The following is a 15116-nucleotide window of genomic DNA, read 5'->3' as shown; positions in this document are numbered from 1 at the left end:
CCATGAAGGTTGGGAGGGCACCTGCACCAGGTATGGCAACATAGTTAAGTTAGCCAGTGCACTAAAAGACTATGAATTGGTGCAGTTTGTTCATCCTAAGAAAGGGAGATGTTGTAGGTCTAGTTGTTCTCCCACTCGCCCCCTACTTCTTATTGGTCACCACATATGCGTCATCATCAGAATGTTGTAATCGTATTTAAGTTACGTCACTTGCATGATTTTGGTTTCTGACCTCTCAGTGACTCTGAGCAGTCACCTCCCCTTCCTCCCCACAAGCTCGTTTACTTTGCAAATAAATGTATGAGTATTTACTTCTCGGCATTCAGCCTTCATACTTTGTTGTCCATCACAACAGTAGTCATCGGGGGTTGGAAATATGATGTTACTTTTATTAATCTTGCCACTTAGTAATCGCCCCTAAGAATTCATAAAGCTCGAGAGCTCTGTCCGACAAGTTTAGATGCTGTACTCTAGGTACAGGAGGGTGGTCAGTAAAGGATGCAAGCCTCGCTCTTCACCGGATGTTCATAGGTTTCATACACTTAAAATGGAGGTCACCCTGTCGTTCACATTCTAGTGTCTACGATGCACGTAGGTCCGACGGGCTGGCTTTAAAGACAGAGCATGTGACGAAAGAGACACGATCCCTCCCCTTTCTTGTCAGAGTTCTTCCCCGTAGGAGGAACGCTGCCTGCGGGTCACGTGATGGTGGTAGTGAACGACAGGGCGTGGCTGGCGGAGTGACGCCGCTGCCGTCGGAGGTCCTGGAAGCAGCTGGGCTGTCTAGGCCTCCCAAACCACAACAACAAACGGCAGTGATCGCCGCGCGCCCCTGTGTTAACGAGCAGCCGAACACACCTCTGACGGCGAGAGATGGCGGCGGCGGTGAGATCTGTGCTCGCGGCCCCGGCTCTGTGAGACAGCGGGTGCGCGGGGCCGCTTCTGTCCCCCCCCCCCCCTCCGTGTGTGAGGCGGACGCACAAAGAGACTTTGCCTGGCTGCGTGCGGAGGTCACAGGGCGGGCCTGGCAGGAAGAGGTAGGCAAGGGGTCAAAGGGCTGGGTCTGAGACAGGCTTTCCCACTGCCTGGAATGTGTGTGTTTGTGGGAGGGGGCAGTGCCCGTGGATGCCATTCTACAGGATTCTCTTTGTGGAAACAGTTTATTGTATGTCAGAGCTGTCCCCTAGTATTCCCTCTTGGGCATTTGAGTATTTTACCTTCAGAGTCCAATCACTTAATCTCCCCGTGTTTACCAAAAATGAATGTCATTGTGTAATATAACTGGTGCTCATGTAAAGCACTCCCAATACCCTCGGCCGAGTAAGCGCTATATAAACAAAACTGCGAAAAAGAGTGACTCTCCTCTCCCTGGGCCCCCTTTACTTCCGTGTGTCTCCAGAGTGTATGTGGTTCTCTCTTTTCTTGATTGAATGTATTTCCTTGAGTATGTCTTTCGAGGGACTCAGGTGTCCCCCCTCCTTTAAGTGTCTTAAGTCTACTTCTTTTGTGAATGTCCTTTAACTTGCTGTAGCTTGAGTTGCTACAGTCTTCTCCACCCTCAGTGCACGCGAGTGGATGCCACCAATCCAACTCTTTCATGTTTATACAGCCCCCCACTGGTGCCCTCCCATAGTTCACTACCGCATTTTTTAGCACCTTTACTGGGCATAGTTTACATTTTAGCCGACCTTTCAATTTCTACCTCAGCCGCATACACCGTGTCTTTTATCTTGGCACTGGTGGCTTTCTCTCCCCGCCCTCCCCAATCTCGCATATTATTTCATAGAAACAGTGCTTTCTCTCATGTTTGTACTTACTCATTCATCTCTGGTTATTCTTTATTACCGGCGACCCTCGCAGCCAATTTTAACTATCTTTTGAAGTCCTCCACAACAGAGAAAAGTATGAATGATTTCCCACGTGCTCTCTCCCTGCGTGGTTTTTGTGGTGGTATTTGATTACGCTAGGTTATGTTGCGTAAATGCTTCTTTGAGGGCTTGTCATCTTTTGGTACTAGACTCGCACCTCTTGGATTACCACCTCCTATTTCTTGTGCACTCAGTTGTTTTTGATTTGGAGACGTTTGGTGCTTAACAACTGATTGTAATTTAGTGTGCTGGGATTTAAAGACCAGAAGACACAAAGACAGAGACTCCTTATTGGAGTGCTTTTGTTGATTGGAGCTGCTGACCTGTCTGCTGTGGCCTACTTGGAATTAATCTCTCCTTGTACTTGACGCCTTGGCTTTGTTCGGGCAGTTTTCGCAGCTTGCGGGCAGCGGACGCTCCGGGTGGGCGGTCCTTTTTGGGAAGCTTGGTGCATCAGTGTTCGTTGATGCCATTGAGCCCCCTCTCTGCTCCTTATTGTTTGCATGATTTGCTGCTGGGAAGTGAAGATTTTGCGGTGGTTGATGGGAGAATCTTACTGGCCCGGGATGGATTGAGCAGTTTTGAAATCTGGTAGCAAGAAATGTTGTATGGGTTTACCATGTGCCAATTTCGGATCGGTAGTATATTGTAATATCGTTTAAAATAAAATAGCATACCCCCTTCCTTTCCAAATTTGATATTTTCACATGCAATGGATTTTGTTCTAATGTCGTTTCGGGTTTTTAACAAAAAAGTTAGACCAGACGTATAGGCGACAGGTAGTTTGTTTATGCAACGTATAGCACGATTGTTGCGAATCCTAGCATTTTGCGCACATAATAATGTTCTTTTGACGTGGGCTATTTTTTCCTTTAAGCAATAGATTATTTAGTGTTCTGACAGATACGTTGAAATTGTGAGACATTGTTGCAGGGGTTGGTGTTCTATAGCGCTAGTTGACTACCTAACAGTGTGTATGTATATGTGTGTATGTGTATGTATGTATGTGTGTGTGTGTGTGTATGTATATGTATATGTATGTATGTGTGTATATATATATATATATCTACCGTAACCGTGTGTGAACTTGGATCAACAAAAACCAACACAGCAGCTGACCAGGGGCAAGCACTTCAATTATTTAGTTTCAAATAGTCAAACAATAAGTGCAACAACTTCCAGCATCCGCTGCTGAGATGCCCATTTACAACAAAATTCACACAAAAGGAAGGTGCACTTGATAGAAGTCAAACAGGCGTTAACTTAAAGCTCCACAAATTCTTCTATTTATTTATTTATTTATTTATTTAAGTCTTGTTAAAAAAAACAGCACACAGCCAACGGGTTTCGTTCCCCAGTGCCACAGGAACTTCGTCGGGCTTATGTAATTATCAGTTAAGTAACCTGAAGGCTAAGTTGATTTGCAGTCGTTTATATGTGAGAGATAGTAAAATCAAGTCAGATTCATGTAATCCGCGGTCAGATAATGAACGCCAGGAAGGATCCCAAATAACTTGAACAGTTTTTACAAATAAAATGTAAACCATTTCTTTGTGCGGTCGATTAAAAAAAAAAAAAAAAAAAAAAAAAAAAGTCCAATAGTGATTGCCAAAGGCTGAAGGAGCATATGTTGAACCACCTTAAAAGTAACAAACTGTCTTGGGGCACAGCAGGGGTATGCCACTTCATTGAACATGGGACTAAAATTTCACAAAACACAAGTTGCCACAAGAAATTCCAGAGGGGGACTTAGTCAGTGACGCTGATTAATACATTTAACAAAGTTAAATGATATGCATTTTTGGTAAGAGTGCAAGTACGTCTCTTGTGTCTCCATGCCATTCCTCCATGGTAAAGTGTGATCCAAAGGACCTTCCTTCTTCCTCTGACTCATCACTTAATGCAATAGGGGTCACCCTTTCTTACTGAATAGCTTGTAGTGTAGTTCCTATATTCCCAATAGGCTCTGCACATTGGAATAACATAAACAGCAGTCTAGACGTAGGACTGAGGTCATCTAGGTCTCTACTGACTATGTTAGACTTAATTAGTTTTGCTAGCTAGCTCAGAGGTCACTAGAAACTTTCTCGAATGTTCAGGAAAGGGTTAACCGTCCTGATTTAGACAAGAAGGGATTAGTTTCTGACAACCGCATAAACATGACAACTTTGCTCCCCCAGAATAAAGAGTGTATCTCTAGAGTCGTGTGAAAACAATAGACCGCTATTTCACCCAGTCAATCGTGCATGCTTAATTTCACCAGAGTGCAGAGAAATAGAGAGACGGGCGTTTTCAATAAGAGGTGTTATTTTATTGAGCAGTCTTCTTTCTCATGCAAGAGAAATGAATTGCCACAATTGCAATACTCATTATAAAGTAAAGTGCGTACAGTAAAAATAGTATTATGAGATAATACTGTAAAAGCATTGATATGATTTCTTAGCCATATGATACTTTAAAATGGATAAAATATATACATGCATAAAAACATTGACTAACAAACTCAACTGGTGCTTCTAAGATACGCCTACCCCGGTGTACCTGACCTAAGCCTAATACGTGGGAAGGAGTAAGTAAGTTGCAGTTTTAAGTTAAGTTAGGTTTTTGCCATGTATCGGAATCAAGAATTCTCTCTAAGGTTTTAATCAGCTCCGTACCTTGGTTATGGAATGAAGGAGGTCTTGTATCTCGCTTATCAGGACTCGATCTCCTAGCAACCCGCGAGGGTGACTTGGGAACACCGGAACTGGATTTTCTCGGCTGGAGAAAAAGACAGCGTCTCTCAGTGCGTCGAAGGGAGGGGCGTTTTTCTTTTGGCAACAGCTGGGCTCTCGGACAAGTAGAACGCCTCTCTGCTCCCCACCACGGTGTGTTTGCTTAAGGCAACATTGGTATATTTATACCTGAAAGGTGTCTGGTTTGACGTAAGGTTGGACATAAGACGTCACTAAGAACTAAGACTCCAGGAGTTCTTGTGCAAATCAAAACAAAAGCAGGGGGAATTCCCGGGCTGCAGGTGGCTTGGTTTGTTTAAAGAACGCGTTGTGCTTTCTAGGAGTCTATGGGAGTAGCCTTGCTGTGTTTTGGACTGCATGGGCTATTACTAAATATGGACATGATTCTTATGCCTTTTTAAGGATACTATTGGTTATAACCACATAAGGGCATGAATCGGGAATATTGAATTAGGGTCCTAGATAGAAATACAACACTCACTCCACGTATTAATGTCCATTATTACTAAAAATAAGCAATATTAAACATATGATGCATGTGTGTTTTCCAACCCACCCCAAAATACATAATTGCATTTGAAATGGTGTATGGTTTAAACACGAAAATGAGTATTGGTACTGTACGTTTTTTCAAGCAAGGTTATTATTCAGTTAAATGCATATATATCAGCTGAATGAAGTGCAAAAATTACACATGAAATGGCTCTGTATACAGAAGAGAAGGTCGAGACCATTTCATCACATATTTATACGATAATGTACATGTGCTAGAGGCTGAGGTAAAATATTGTCTCTAATGTCTCTAAAAATAGAAGCTCTGTTCTCTAAGAATAGTTCTACTTTAAGCAAAGTACCATGTGCCGGAAGAAATGGTAAATATTTTTGATTTGAAAGAAAAATAATTTCGCTTTCAGGGGAAAAAATAGTTCCAAATGTTTAAGTTGCTTTGTTTAACAGAACTGAAGGCCAAATTCAGAGTTCAGGGAATGCTGTGTGCTTGTTGTTTTTAAAAGTTATTCTCGTTGTTCATGGGAGAACATCATATCAGCCAGGCTTGCAAAAAATTGGTCTACAACATTAGGTGAAAGTTCGACCCAGTTTGAAAATACTGTAACTGTGCAGTTCTGTGCATGATTGCTATCATCGATGTTTGGATCAGCAATGCTCACAGAAGGTTGTACCCGTTTGCTGCTGCTTTCCTCTCGTACTTCACCGCCACCTACTTGTAATGGTGAAGTCTCAACGAATGCCGTCATCAGAATCGGTAGCCGCTTGGGACAACGCGTTGCATGAGTCGTTAGTGGACAAAGCAAAGAATCAATATCTATTGGTAATGCTGATGGTAGTGTAAGACAGACGGCCAACACGCATTCTTCTCCGCATAGCAGACATCGAAGCACAGGTAAGATGCAATCCTGCCAGATTGGTCTGAATGAAAAAAAAACAAGTTGTACTCGGATCTCTTAGCCGGGCTAATCCGAGGACCTTCGTGATACGGTCTCGGTAGCGTATTGCTAGGATCGTTTCTTCCATCGTTGATGGAGTCTTGTCTGTGGTTTGGCTTGCCATGTCAGAGCAGAAGGAACAAAAATAAAATTCCTGCTACGAGTCCCAAAATTAAAGGTAGGCCGCCAAAGCCAGAATGGACAAAATTCGGGAAGATGCCCAGAACTGTTTCAAATGGTGTTAACAGTCCTGAAAAAAAATCTTAAATACATGTGCCATGCCACTGTTATCAGACATGTTTAAGATTTGGCTTAACATTTCTACGAAATGCACTGGGATATTTGATGATAAAAGGGTATGTATCTCTGACGTTGTCCTTGCAACTTGTAGATCATACGTTTCTTTGGACGAGGTCAGCGGCACAGTAGTCTGTAAAAGAATAGACTTCATTCTGCTTAAAGTATCAATTCAAATAGAAGAGCTATTCACATAAGGCCATATTGCCGCCTCCATGTCTGGATTGCTGTTTGGATACAATACTTGCATACAGCAAACTACCCTGGAAGTAGCAGTTACGAGATAGCATTCTCCTGGCACCATTCCACAACAGCTGTGGTCAGTTATTACAACGTAGCTACAGTTGGAAAGTTGTCTGAAGAATGGTTCTATCTGTGTTGCAGGAGTGCCTTGCAGGTGACATGAAAGGTTATTTGAAGACCCTTCACAGGCTCCATGCAAGTTAATACCTTGACACAGAAGTGTACCGCTTAGTGATTTTTTTACAATTATTACCACTAAGGAATACCTCCTTTTTCCGTTTACTATACCATTTGTGTGTGTAAGGTAAATCCCAGGTTGATTTGATGTATCCTTTACCCAACCTTTCATACTGGCCTGCTGGTATATATTCTTGGCAATATTTAAACTGGAAAGTTGTTATCGGAATTGTAATTGTTCTGTGTATTATCCATTCAATGACCGGTCTCTCTGACATTGTCAATGGTAATCTCTCAAGTTTTTCAATGCTCAGAATCGTATAGTCTGCTCCTTTTTATGCCAAACTGATTTGTTTATCAGTAAGGTTAAAGATAGAAAATAATGAAGTTATGTTGATTAGACGCCATGGCACGTGGCCTGAACGTAGGTTTTGCAACGTCCAGCCTAGCTGTACAATAGAACGCAATTGGGACTGTCCATGTTGTAACATTAGCAAGTCTTGCTCTATTATATCAAAGGCAGATGATACAATACTGTCCAGTGAATATATTCTGGAAGACAGTCGTTAACCCATTGTCCACTACAGAAAGTGATTTTTCCAAATTTATACGATCAATTTCTCGTATTTTTTCTGCTGTTTCAATTTGCATTACTTTCCAAGCTTCGTTGTATGCAGCGTATATACCGGCCGCTATGAAACGTTTTTGACGCTGTTTGCGAGGTCCCAGTAAGAAATCTCGCAAGTCGGCACCTTCTGTAAGTAAAGTCAAATGTTGCTTAATTTCAGCCAGTGTGGATTTCTGTAGCCACTCCAGGCATAATTTCCCTACACTGTATGTTGTAACTATCCCTGGATGTTGTCTCTGGGAATATCTTGGGTCTGGCCTGGTCAGTTTGAACCCCTGTTTTTTTTGTTCAGGAATCTATCTTGACAGTTATTTGTGTCTGTAGGCCAGATCAACCATTTTTTCCAATCAGGATTTGTTCTGTTTTGGTGAAAAATATGGGATACGTCTATTTCCACATCCGTAGTACTATTACTATCAGGTATGGGCTTCGGAATAGACAGTTTATTTAAGTCTTTTATCTTAGCTAAACCAAGACGAGTAGTTTGTTGAATGGTATCATTCAGGAATATTATTTGTTCTGGGATCATGCAGGCTCTAAATAATGATTCTAGACCTTGTACCTGCCAGTCTTTTGTTCCCCAGATGGTTTTTGTTTCAATGTTATTTTTCCAAAATTCAAAACCAAATGTAGACATTTTGTCATAAAACTTTTCAGAATAAATTAATTTAGTAATTTGTCAATATTGTTTTCATTCCTGTCTTATTTAACATTTTAAAATAAAACGTTTCTGGATCACTGTTGTTAAACCCTGAGAAGTATGGACATTTCTCAAAAAATGTCTTCAAACTTCCTTTTGATGGAGTTGTACAATGCTCCCATTGATTTTTAAGTAAAAACATTTCTAGGTTGTGCAGATTTATGCAAATAGTAATGACTATAGTGATTGTAACAGTATAATTCTTCATAATTTGATGAACCCTGTAAATCATGTTCAGTAAATTTGGCTGACATTACTAAATCTGACATCCTATTATTAATATTTTCAAAGTCCCAATCATCAGAAAAAGAACTTGGTATCACAAAGTCACTTAAGGAAGCCTTAAACTGGTGTGGATACTTCAAGAGCTCAATCGGGCCATAAATTTCATAGTCGGTTCTGTCCCATGCTATACCCCCAGGTATTGGATTGGCTGTGATGTTCACTGATGATAGTTCTCTTTTCTCGATGTGAGAGGATCTGTGAGACTTTAGGACCAAGTTGATGTTCTGACTTGCTGTGTCCATTGTACTATATTTTCCATCAATGAATTTACCCAAGCATAAAACCATGATGAGCCAAAGCAGGAGGAAAAGCACACCTAACACAGTCCAAAATTCAATCCATGGTGAAATCGGATATGTCTCTTTTAGTTTGTGAAAAAGCTTGGTTATTTTTTCTTTGAAAGTTTTTGTTGCTGGCTTGTCTCCATGTTCACTTGGATCATCGGAAAAGTCATCAAAGTTGATAAAATAGCCAGATGCAGTTCTGTCAACTGGTGGGATTGCTTCCGGATTTCCATTGATCTTTGCATTTTCTTTTGTTGCATTTGTACAGTCTGAGGCTACATCGTTGTAGATTCATGTATCATCCGGAATTGTTGAAATTTGGGTTTCAAGAGGCACAAGTTCCATGGCTTTGTTGCATAGTCCTTTTTTATTTACTATTGGTTTATCGAATGTGATTAGTCTCTCTGTTTGAACCTCTTGGATTGTAGCAAAGTTTGGTCTTCTGCTATTTCTTGGGAGTCCACTGGACCTACTACTTATTATTGGCCACATGATTGTGGTTTCACCAGGTCGATGGAAACAATTCTGTTTTCCTTTTTACCAGCAAGTGGCGGTAGTACTACTGATCTTGTTCCGCTGACAGCTAAGACAGGTACTGCTTTCCTGTAAAAAGGCTCAAATTCCTTCTTCACTGCGATCTTTTCTTTGACCAGATCCCCAATCTTTGGAATCCAGACAGGTCTTGTTGGGACAGGTGGTTCTTCAGTGATTGTTGGCTTAAACGTTATGTTAGTTAGACTCTTTCTTCTTTCATTCAAGTCCTGTAAAACAGCCAAACTATCTTTGATACCAGAAGTTTTTTCTTCTACCACTGAAGTTTGACGATCCAGATCCTGGATAATCATTCTAGTACCAAACAAAAGTTCATATGGACTGATAACTCCTAGAGAATTTCTTGGCATGTTATTAAGACTACGTTGGACACTTATTAGATGTTTGACCCACCCATCACCCGAACCCAATACCCTCGCTGTTATAGATTGCTTTATGTCATGGTTTTTTCTTTCCACTACCGCTTTTCCCTCAGGATGGAAGGGAGAAGAGTACCGCAATGCAATGCCTATGCTGGTCATGGCCTCTTTGTAAGCTCGAGAGCTAAACGCAGGACCCTGGTCAGAATGTAGCATGCCAATTGCGTATGTGCCGATAAAGACTCGCAAATCTTTTATAACAGTTCTGGCGCCAGCCGAGCGCTGGGGCCACATTCTTAAGTGAATTTAGTCTTAATAATTATGGGGACGCGTTTCTCTGGCTGGATTTCTGCGTATAGATCGCCTGATGCTTTCTAATAAAGGTGTCCTGGCAATAGTCTGGTCCGGTTCACAACTGCGATCTCTGTTGCAGTCTGGACAATCCATTGCAAATTTGTAAATCTGCAAGCTCATCCCCCGACCACCAGTATTCTGATTGTACTTCTATTAGAGATTTTAAGATCTCTTGGTGCCTCGGACCCAGTCCCATGTGTGCGTCTTCAATCAAGAAAACTCTCTGGTTCGGGTTTGGAATTACTCTATCCCTCACTCCAGGGATTTGAGCAAAAGGAACAGAGTTTACATCAATTATGTATGTATTACTGAGTGGCTAGTTGAGGTAATGCTGCAAAATCGCCTTTTAATGACGCTTTAACCGCCAGCATGGTTTCTCCATTTGTGTTTTTTTTAGAACGCTTTTTTGTGGCTACGGAAGCCGGTTGAAGCGCTGCCGCTGTGGTTCTATTAGCCAATGAATTCCCTGCAACGTGTACGCCATCATGTTGATGACTCGGTGTATGTATCACGTAGTCTTTTGTAGTTCTTTCGGCAAAAGAACTTCTTGTTCCCAAACCGTTTTATGCTTTATTGTGGCACCTGTGTCATCTTTGCTCCATATCTGCATGTCACTGTTGTATGACTTGACGCAGTAATGCGAATCGCACACTATTAGTGTGGGGAATTCGCGATCAGCATTTTTAAGCGCCATCTTTAAAGATCTTATTTCAGCTCGCTGAGCTGAACAGTTTCTGAGTGATTCAGTTTTGGTAATCAACGGTTTGAATTTACCAGAGCGCCAGCGACCTTTAACAATCGCGCACGCTGCATTGTAGGATTTTTTTTCTCTACATCGTAATGGTGTGCAAATCTGTCCATATAGATTACACAGGTATATTGTTCAAGGGGCAGAATTTCGATTGGCAGAGGATATTCTTGTTCGTATTCTAGGTCATTTAGTTTTTTCATTTTCGGGTCAAAATGGTATTTCACGTCTTCTGTAGCAAGAGAATTTTCCCATTGTATCCATTTTGGATCTAATGCCACTGTATTCAGATTGCGTGGACTTGTTAATGCCCCAAGAGCTGATTCTGCTGTATAAACAGTTATTCTCTTGCCTTGGGCTAGGGCTCTTTCTCTTGCCACAGCAGTTTGAACCGCTGTCAGAATTTTTTCTGTAGAACTGAATTTCATTTCAGCTTGAGTTTACAAATGTGATTTGTAAGCCATAGGTACCGTTTCTCCCTCATTAGAGGTCAGGTATGTGAATCTGCATTTTCCTGGGATGACTCGGATTACAAGGTTGCGTTCGTTTGCGCGTGTTTGCAGTTTTGTTTTAGTTAATATGTCTGTCTGTAATAATCTCAAAATCTCTGTGTGTTTTTGAGTCCAATGTATTGGTTTGAAATCAGGTTTTATTAATTCATAGAGAGGTTTAACTCTCTGCATAATTTAGAATGTATGTTCTACCGAAATTCAGGAAGCCTAGTATTGATTGCAAATTTTTCAGCGTTTTTGGTGCTTGGAGTACTGCACACTTCTCTAGGAAGTTGTCTGCCAGACTTTTGCCTTCACTTGATAATTCATATCCTAAAAATAGGACTGTTAGATGGGCAATTCTTGACTTTTTAAAGTTGAATTGGTAACCCTCTGATGCAAACCCAAGAATTATGGTGTTCACTCTTTTTAAGTGAGTCTCCAGGTCATCGTCTGTAAGATAGATGTCATCGACATATGATAATGCCTCATCATCATATATTTGTAGTAATTCTGTTACACTTGCTGAGAATAATCCTGGGCTATTCTTGAATCCCTGTGGGAGTAGGCAAAATTGTTTTTGTGACCCCATTATTGAGAAAGCGGTCAAATACCTCCTTTCAGGTGCAATGTTTTGACAGAAGAATCCATTAGAGATATCTAATGTCGTTTTATATTTTTTGCGCACAATGTTGTTCATTAGTGCTGCACTGTGAGTTTTGTACTGCAAAAGTTTTGCAGCAGGAGTTTAAATGTCTGTAGTCCAAAACTAGGCGATATGAATCGCCTGGCTTGGAGACAGGAAACAAAGGATTTGTTCATTTGTGAGGAGCATGTTTCAATCACTCCTTGATATTCAAGCTGATCTAAGATCTCCCCGACTTGCTTTTTAGCTTCTTGTTTAACTGGGTACTGCCTTTGTGCAGTAGGTTGTGTGTGTGTTTTTTTTTTTTTTTTAACTGGATTTTGTGGTGAGGAGAGTCCTCATCCCATCCTACATGATTTTTATATAATGCAGGGGCTTGGGCCACTGCGCATTTTCTTGCGAATGTGTATTTTTTATGAATTGGAATATGATTTGAGAAGGCAGGCATAATCATTTCTTCCGCTCGGTTTACTATCCGAGGCACCGACGGATAGAGCGGGGTCTCATTCTCCCGAGCGGTCGCCGGGTGAGGTGAGGTCTTCACCCACACAAAGCTGGGAAGAAGATGGTCTTCTCTCCTTCCAGTGGGCAGTCAAATATGAAGGTTCCTGGTAGATATGTACCTTTGTCAGTACATTCTTTGTTTTTGATTTAATACATGGCTTATTGCAGTAGCCTTCCTTTTTATGGTCCTGAAGAAAGCCGGGGCAATGCCCCATGGGCTGAAACATGTCGACCGATTTGCACAAAACGCCATGGGGTAGTCTTACTACTCGGCGTGTTTTTAACTCTTGACACATGTAGTGCACTTTGAATACTTTACAATGCCCTTGTAGTCAATTTTATCTCACTTAAGCACTGCACTTCAGCAAATATCACTTCAACAATGGACATCACGGCTAGATTCTTGACATCCATTTCAATATCGACACTATAAGGTCGTTTGTGATTTGGATTGATCAGTAACATCCCACATGACGCAAACTCCACCATAAAGGGTGGCCTGATGGGATTTATCTAGCCAGTGTTTTACAAGCACCGGATATTCATGCATGCATCCATCATTGCACCTTGGCCAGCACAGCTACACACTCTTTCCAGACCTGGTCTGCTCTATTGTGTGTTTTATATCTTAAAGTAGGGGAATGAGCAGACAGGTCTATAAATATTCCCCTTGACCCTCCACATATTTGTTTTGTTATAATCATTTCTTCGCCATGAGGGCACTCCCTGACAAACTCTGGTGGCCAGTCTTTTTCAGCTAACAGGATGTCATAGCCTTTAGAAAGATTCTCCCAAAAGAGACCTTTTTATTTTCCTAGTTTTATCTCCCTCTATACGTAATGTTATTTCATATAGTTTATGGGGCACGCTAACTCGTGTATCTGCAGTTTCCACCTGAATGTATTCATTCGTGTCCACTGTCTCCAGAAGATTCATCAGGATCTTGCGAGCTATGGTCACTTCTGCTGCGCTGTCTAGCATTGTCTGGGCCCACTCTCCGTTTTTCAGTTGTGTCAGAATCCTCGGCATGTTTAATTTTAATACTTGCTACCTTCTTCCTGGGAAATTGTGATTTTTTTTTTTTTACTTTGTTGAGCAGGTTCTTTGTCTTTGGACTTGACGTGCTCTTCCTTGTGTTCTGACCGTCCTCTTCTTTCCGATTTCTGTGAGGAAGTCTGAAAAGAGCGAGAGGGACGTGTATCAATATCTTGATATCTATCAGGTTTTCTCAATTTATCCCTATCTCTGATTATATCTTTTTTCAGAGGGTTCCCTTTGGGGAGACTTCCCTCCTCGGCCAGGAGATCTTTCTCTCCGTTGAGGAGACCTTCCTCTGTACTGGAATCGTTTTTCCTTGGGAGTGGATTGTTTATTACCATCCCAACTCTTTTTTTGGAGTATTTAGATTATTTTTAATGAATGTTTTTTTCAGGATTTTCAGTTAATTGGGGTTTTATTGGTTTCCCCTCCAAACTATCTCTTCCTAGCTCTTCATAGGATTTCTCTATGATTCTGGCAAGTTCAAATGGTTGGTCTGTTCTATCTGTCTCCTTCAATTTCTGGAGGTACTTTATATCGTCCCTTGCCAATTGAACTAATACTCTATATGCCTTTGTTAATTCTTTTAGTTTAACCAGTAGTTCTTCGCTCAACATTGTTTCAATGCCTGGGTGTGTTGTGTAGCTGGCTAGAACCGACCACGTGGCTCGTGGTCTACCTAGTGGACCATGCCTGGTGATGTGATTTTGATGTTTTAGGGTGCCATTAAACCAGAGCAGGTGCTCTTAGTAAGTTAGTGGGATTTCAACGTCCTCGAAAGGAGTGTATATATCCGGAGGTTCCTCTATTTTGTAATAGTGTTAATCTTTTGTCACAGCGTGTGCTGCTGGAAAATGTATCCATGAATAGAATACCTCGGTCTGCCGATACTCATGTGCCTCTATCACAAATATAACCTTACCACCTCTTGGTGATAGTCCATTTTCTATAAGTTTAAGAGTTATAGTTTTTCTTATATTGACCGGAATGCTTATAGCATTCGGGTCATCTTGCTGGAGACTTGTGTCTTCCGCTAAGAGTTGAGTTGCTAATGCTTCTCTATCTCTTTCTTCTTCACTATCCGTCATTTTATTGACTAAGTTTTTTTTTGTTGCAGATCAAGTTTCAAGGAAACAAAGATTAGGTGCACAATATTTTGGAACACTGTATCCTTCAGCGTTGACTAAACCAAAAACGAATACATAGGATTCTCATCCTACTAAGTTCCAGCGGATATTAACCTTTCACCCACTCCAGACGTCTATTGGAGTTTTTACGGGAGAAAGGCGTCTGTGTGAAAAGCACGACTGAGTTACTCTAGTGTCTTGCGTTAGATTATCGCCTTACCAAACGTTGGGCGCCATGTAGTGTAGTTCCTATATTCCCAATAGGCTCTGCGCATTGGAATAACATAAACAGCAGTGTAGACGTAGGACTGAGGTCATCTAGGTCTGACTATGTTAGACTTAATTAGTTTTGCCAGCTAGCTCAGAGGTCACTAGAAACTTTCTCGAATGTTCAGGAAAGGGTTAACCGTCCTGATTTAGACAAGAAGGGATTAGTTTCTGACAACTGCATAAACATGACCACTTTGCTCTCTCAGAATAAAGAGTGTATCTCTAGAGTCGTATGAAAACAATAGACAGCTATTTCACTCAGTCAATCGTGCATGCTTAATTTCACCAGAGTGCAGAGAAATAGAGAGACGGGCGTTTTCAATAAGAGGTGTTCTTTTATTGAGCAGTCTACTTTCTCATGCAAG

At 41.3% G+C, this 15116-nt stretch overlaps 1 protein-coding gene across 1 annotated transcript in view; it reads left to right on the top strand.

Moving 5' to 3' along the window:
* The first annotated feature begins 689 nt into the window (after positions 1 to 689).
* The window catches only part of AFF4 (ALF transcription elongation factor 4), a 798699-nt gene continuing 784272 nt past the window's right edge, over positions 690 to 15116 (top strand). The window contains exon 1 of the mRNA XM_086931629.1: positions 690 to 1037. The gene's annotated coding sequence lies outside the window, so the exon portion shown is untranslated. The remainder of the gene's footprint in view (positions 1038 to 15116) is intronic.

This window comes from Lissotriton vulgaris, chromosome 7 (genome assembly GCF_964263255.1).
Source record: "Lissotriton vulgaris chromosome 7, aLisVul1.2, whole genome shotgun sequence".
Lineage (NCBI taxonomy): Eukaryota > Metazoa > Chordata > Amphibia > Caudata > Salamandridae > Lissotriton > Lissotriton vulgaris.
Note: the sequence above shows the minus strand (reverse complement) of the source record. Positions and strands in the feature narration are given on the sequence as shown.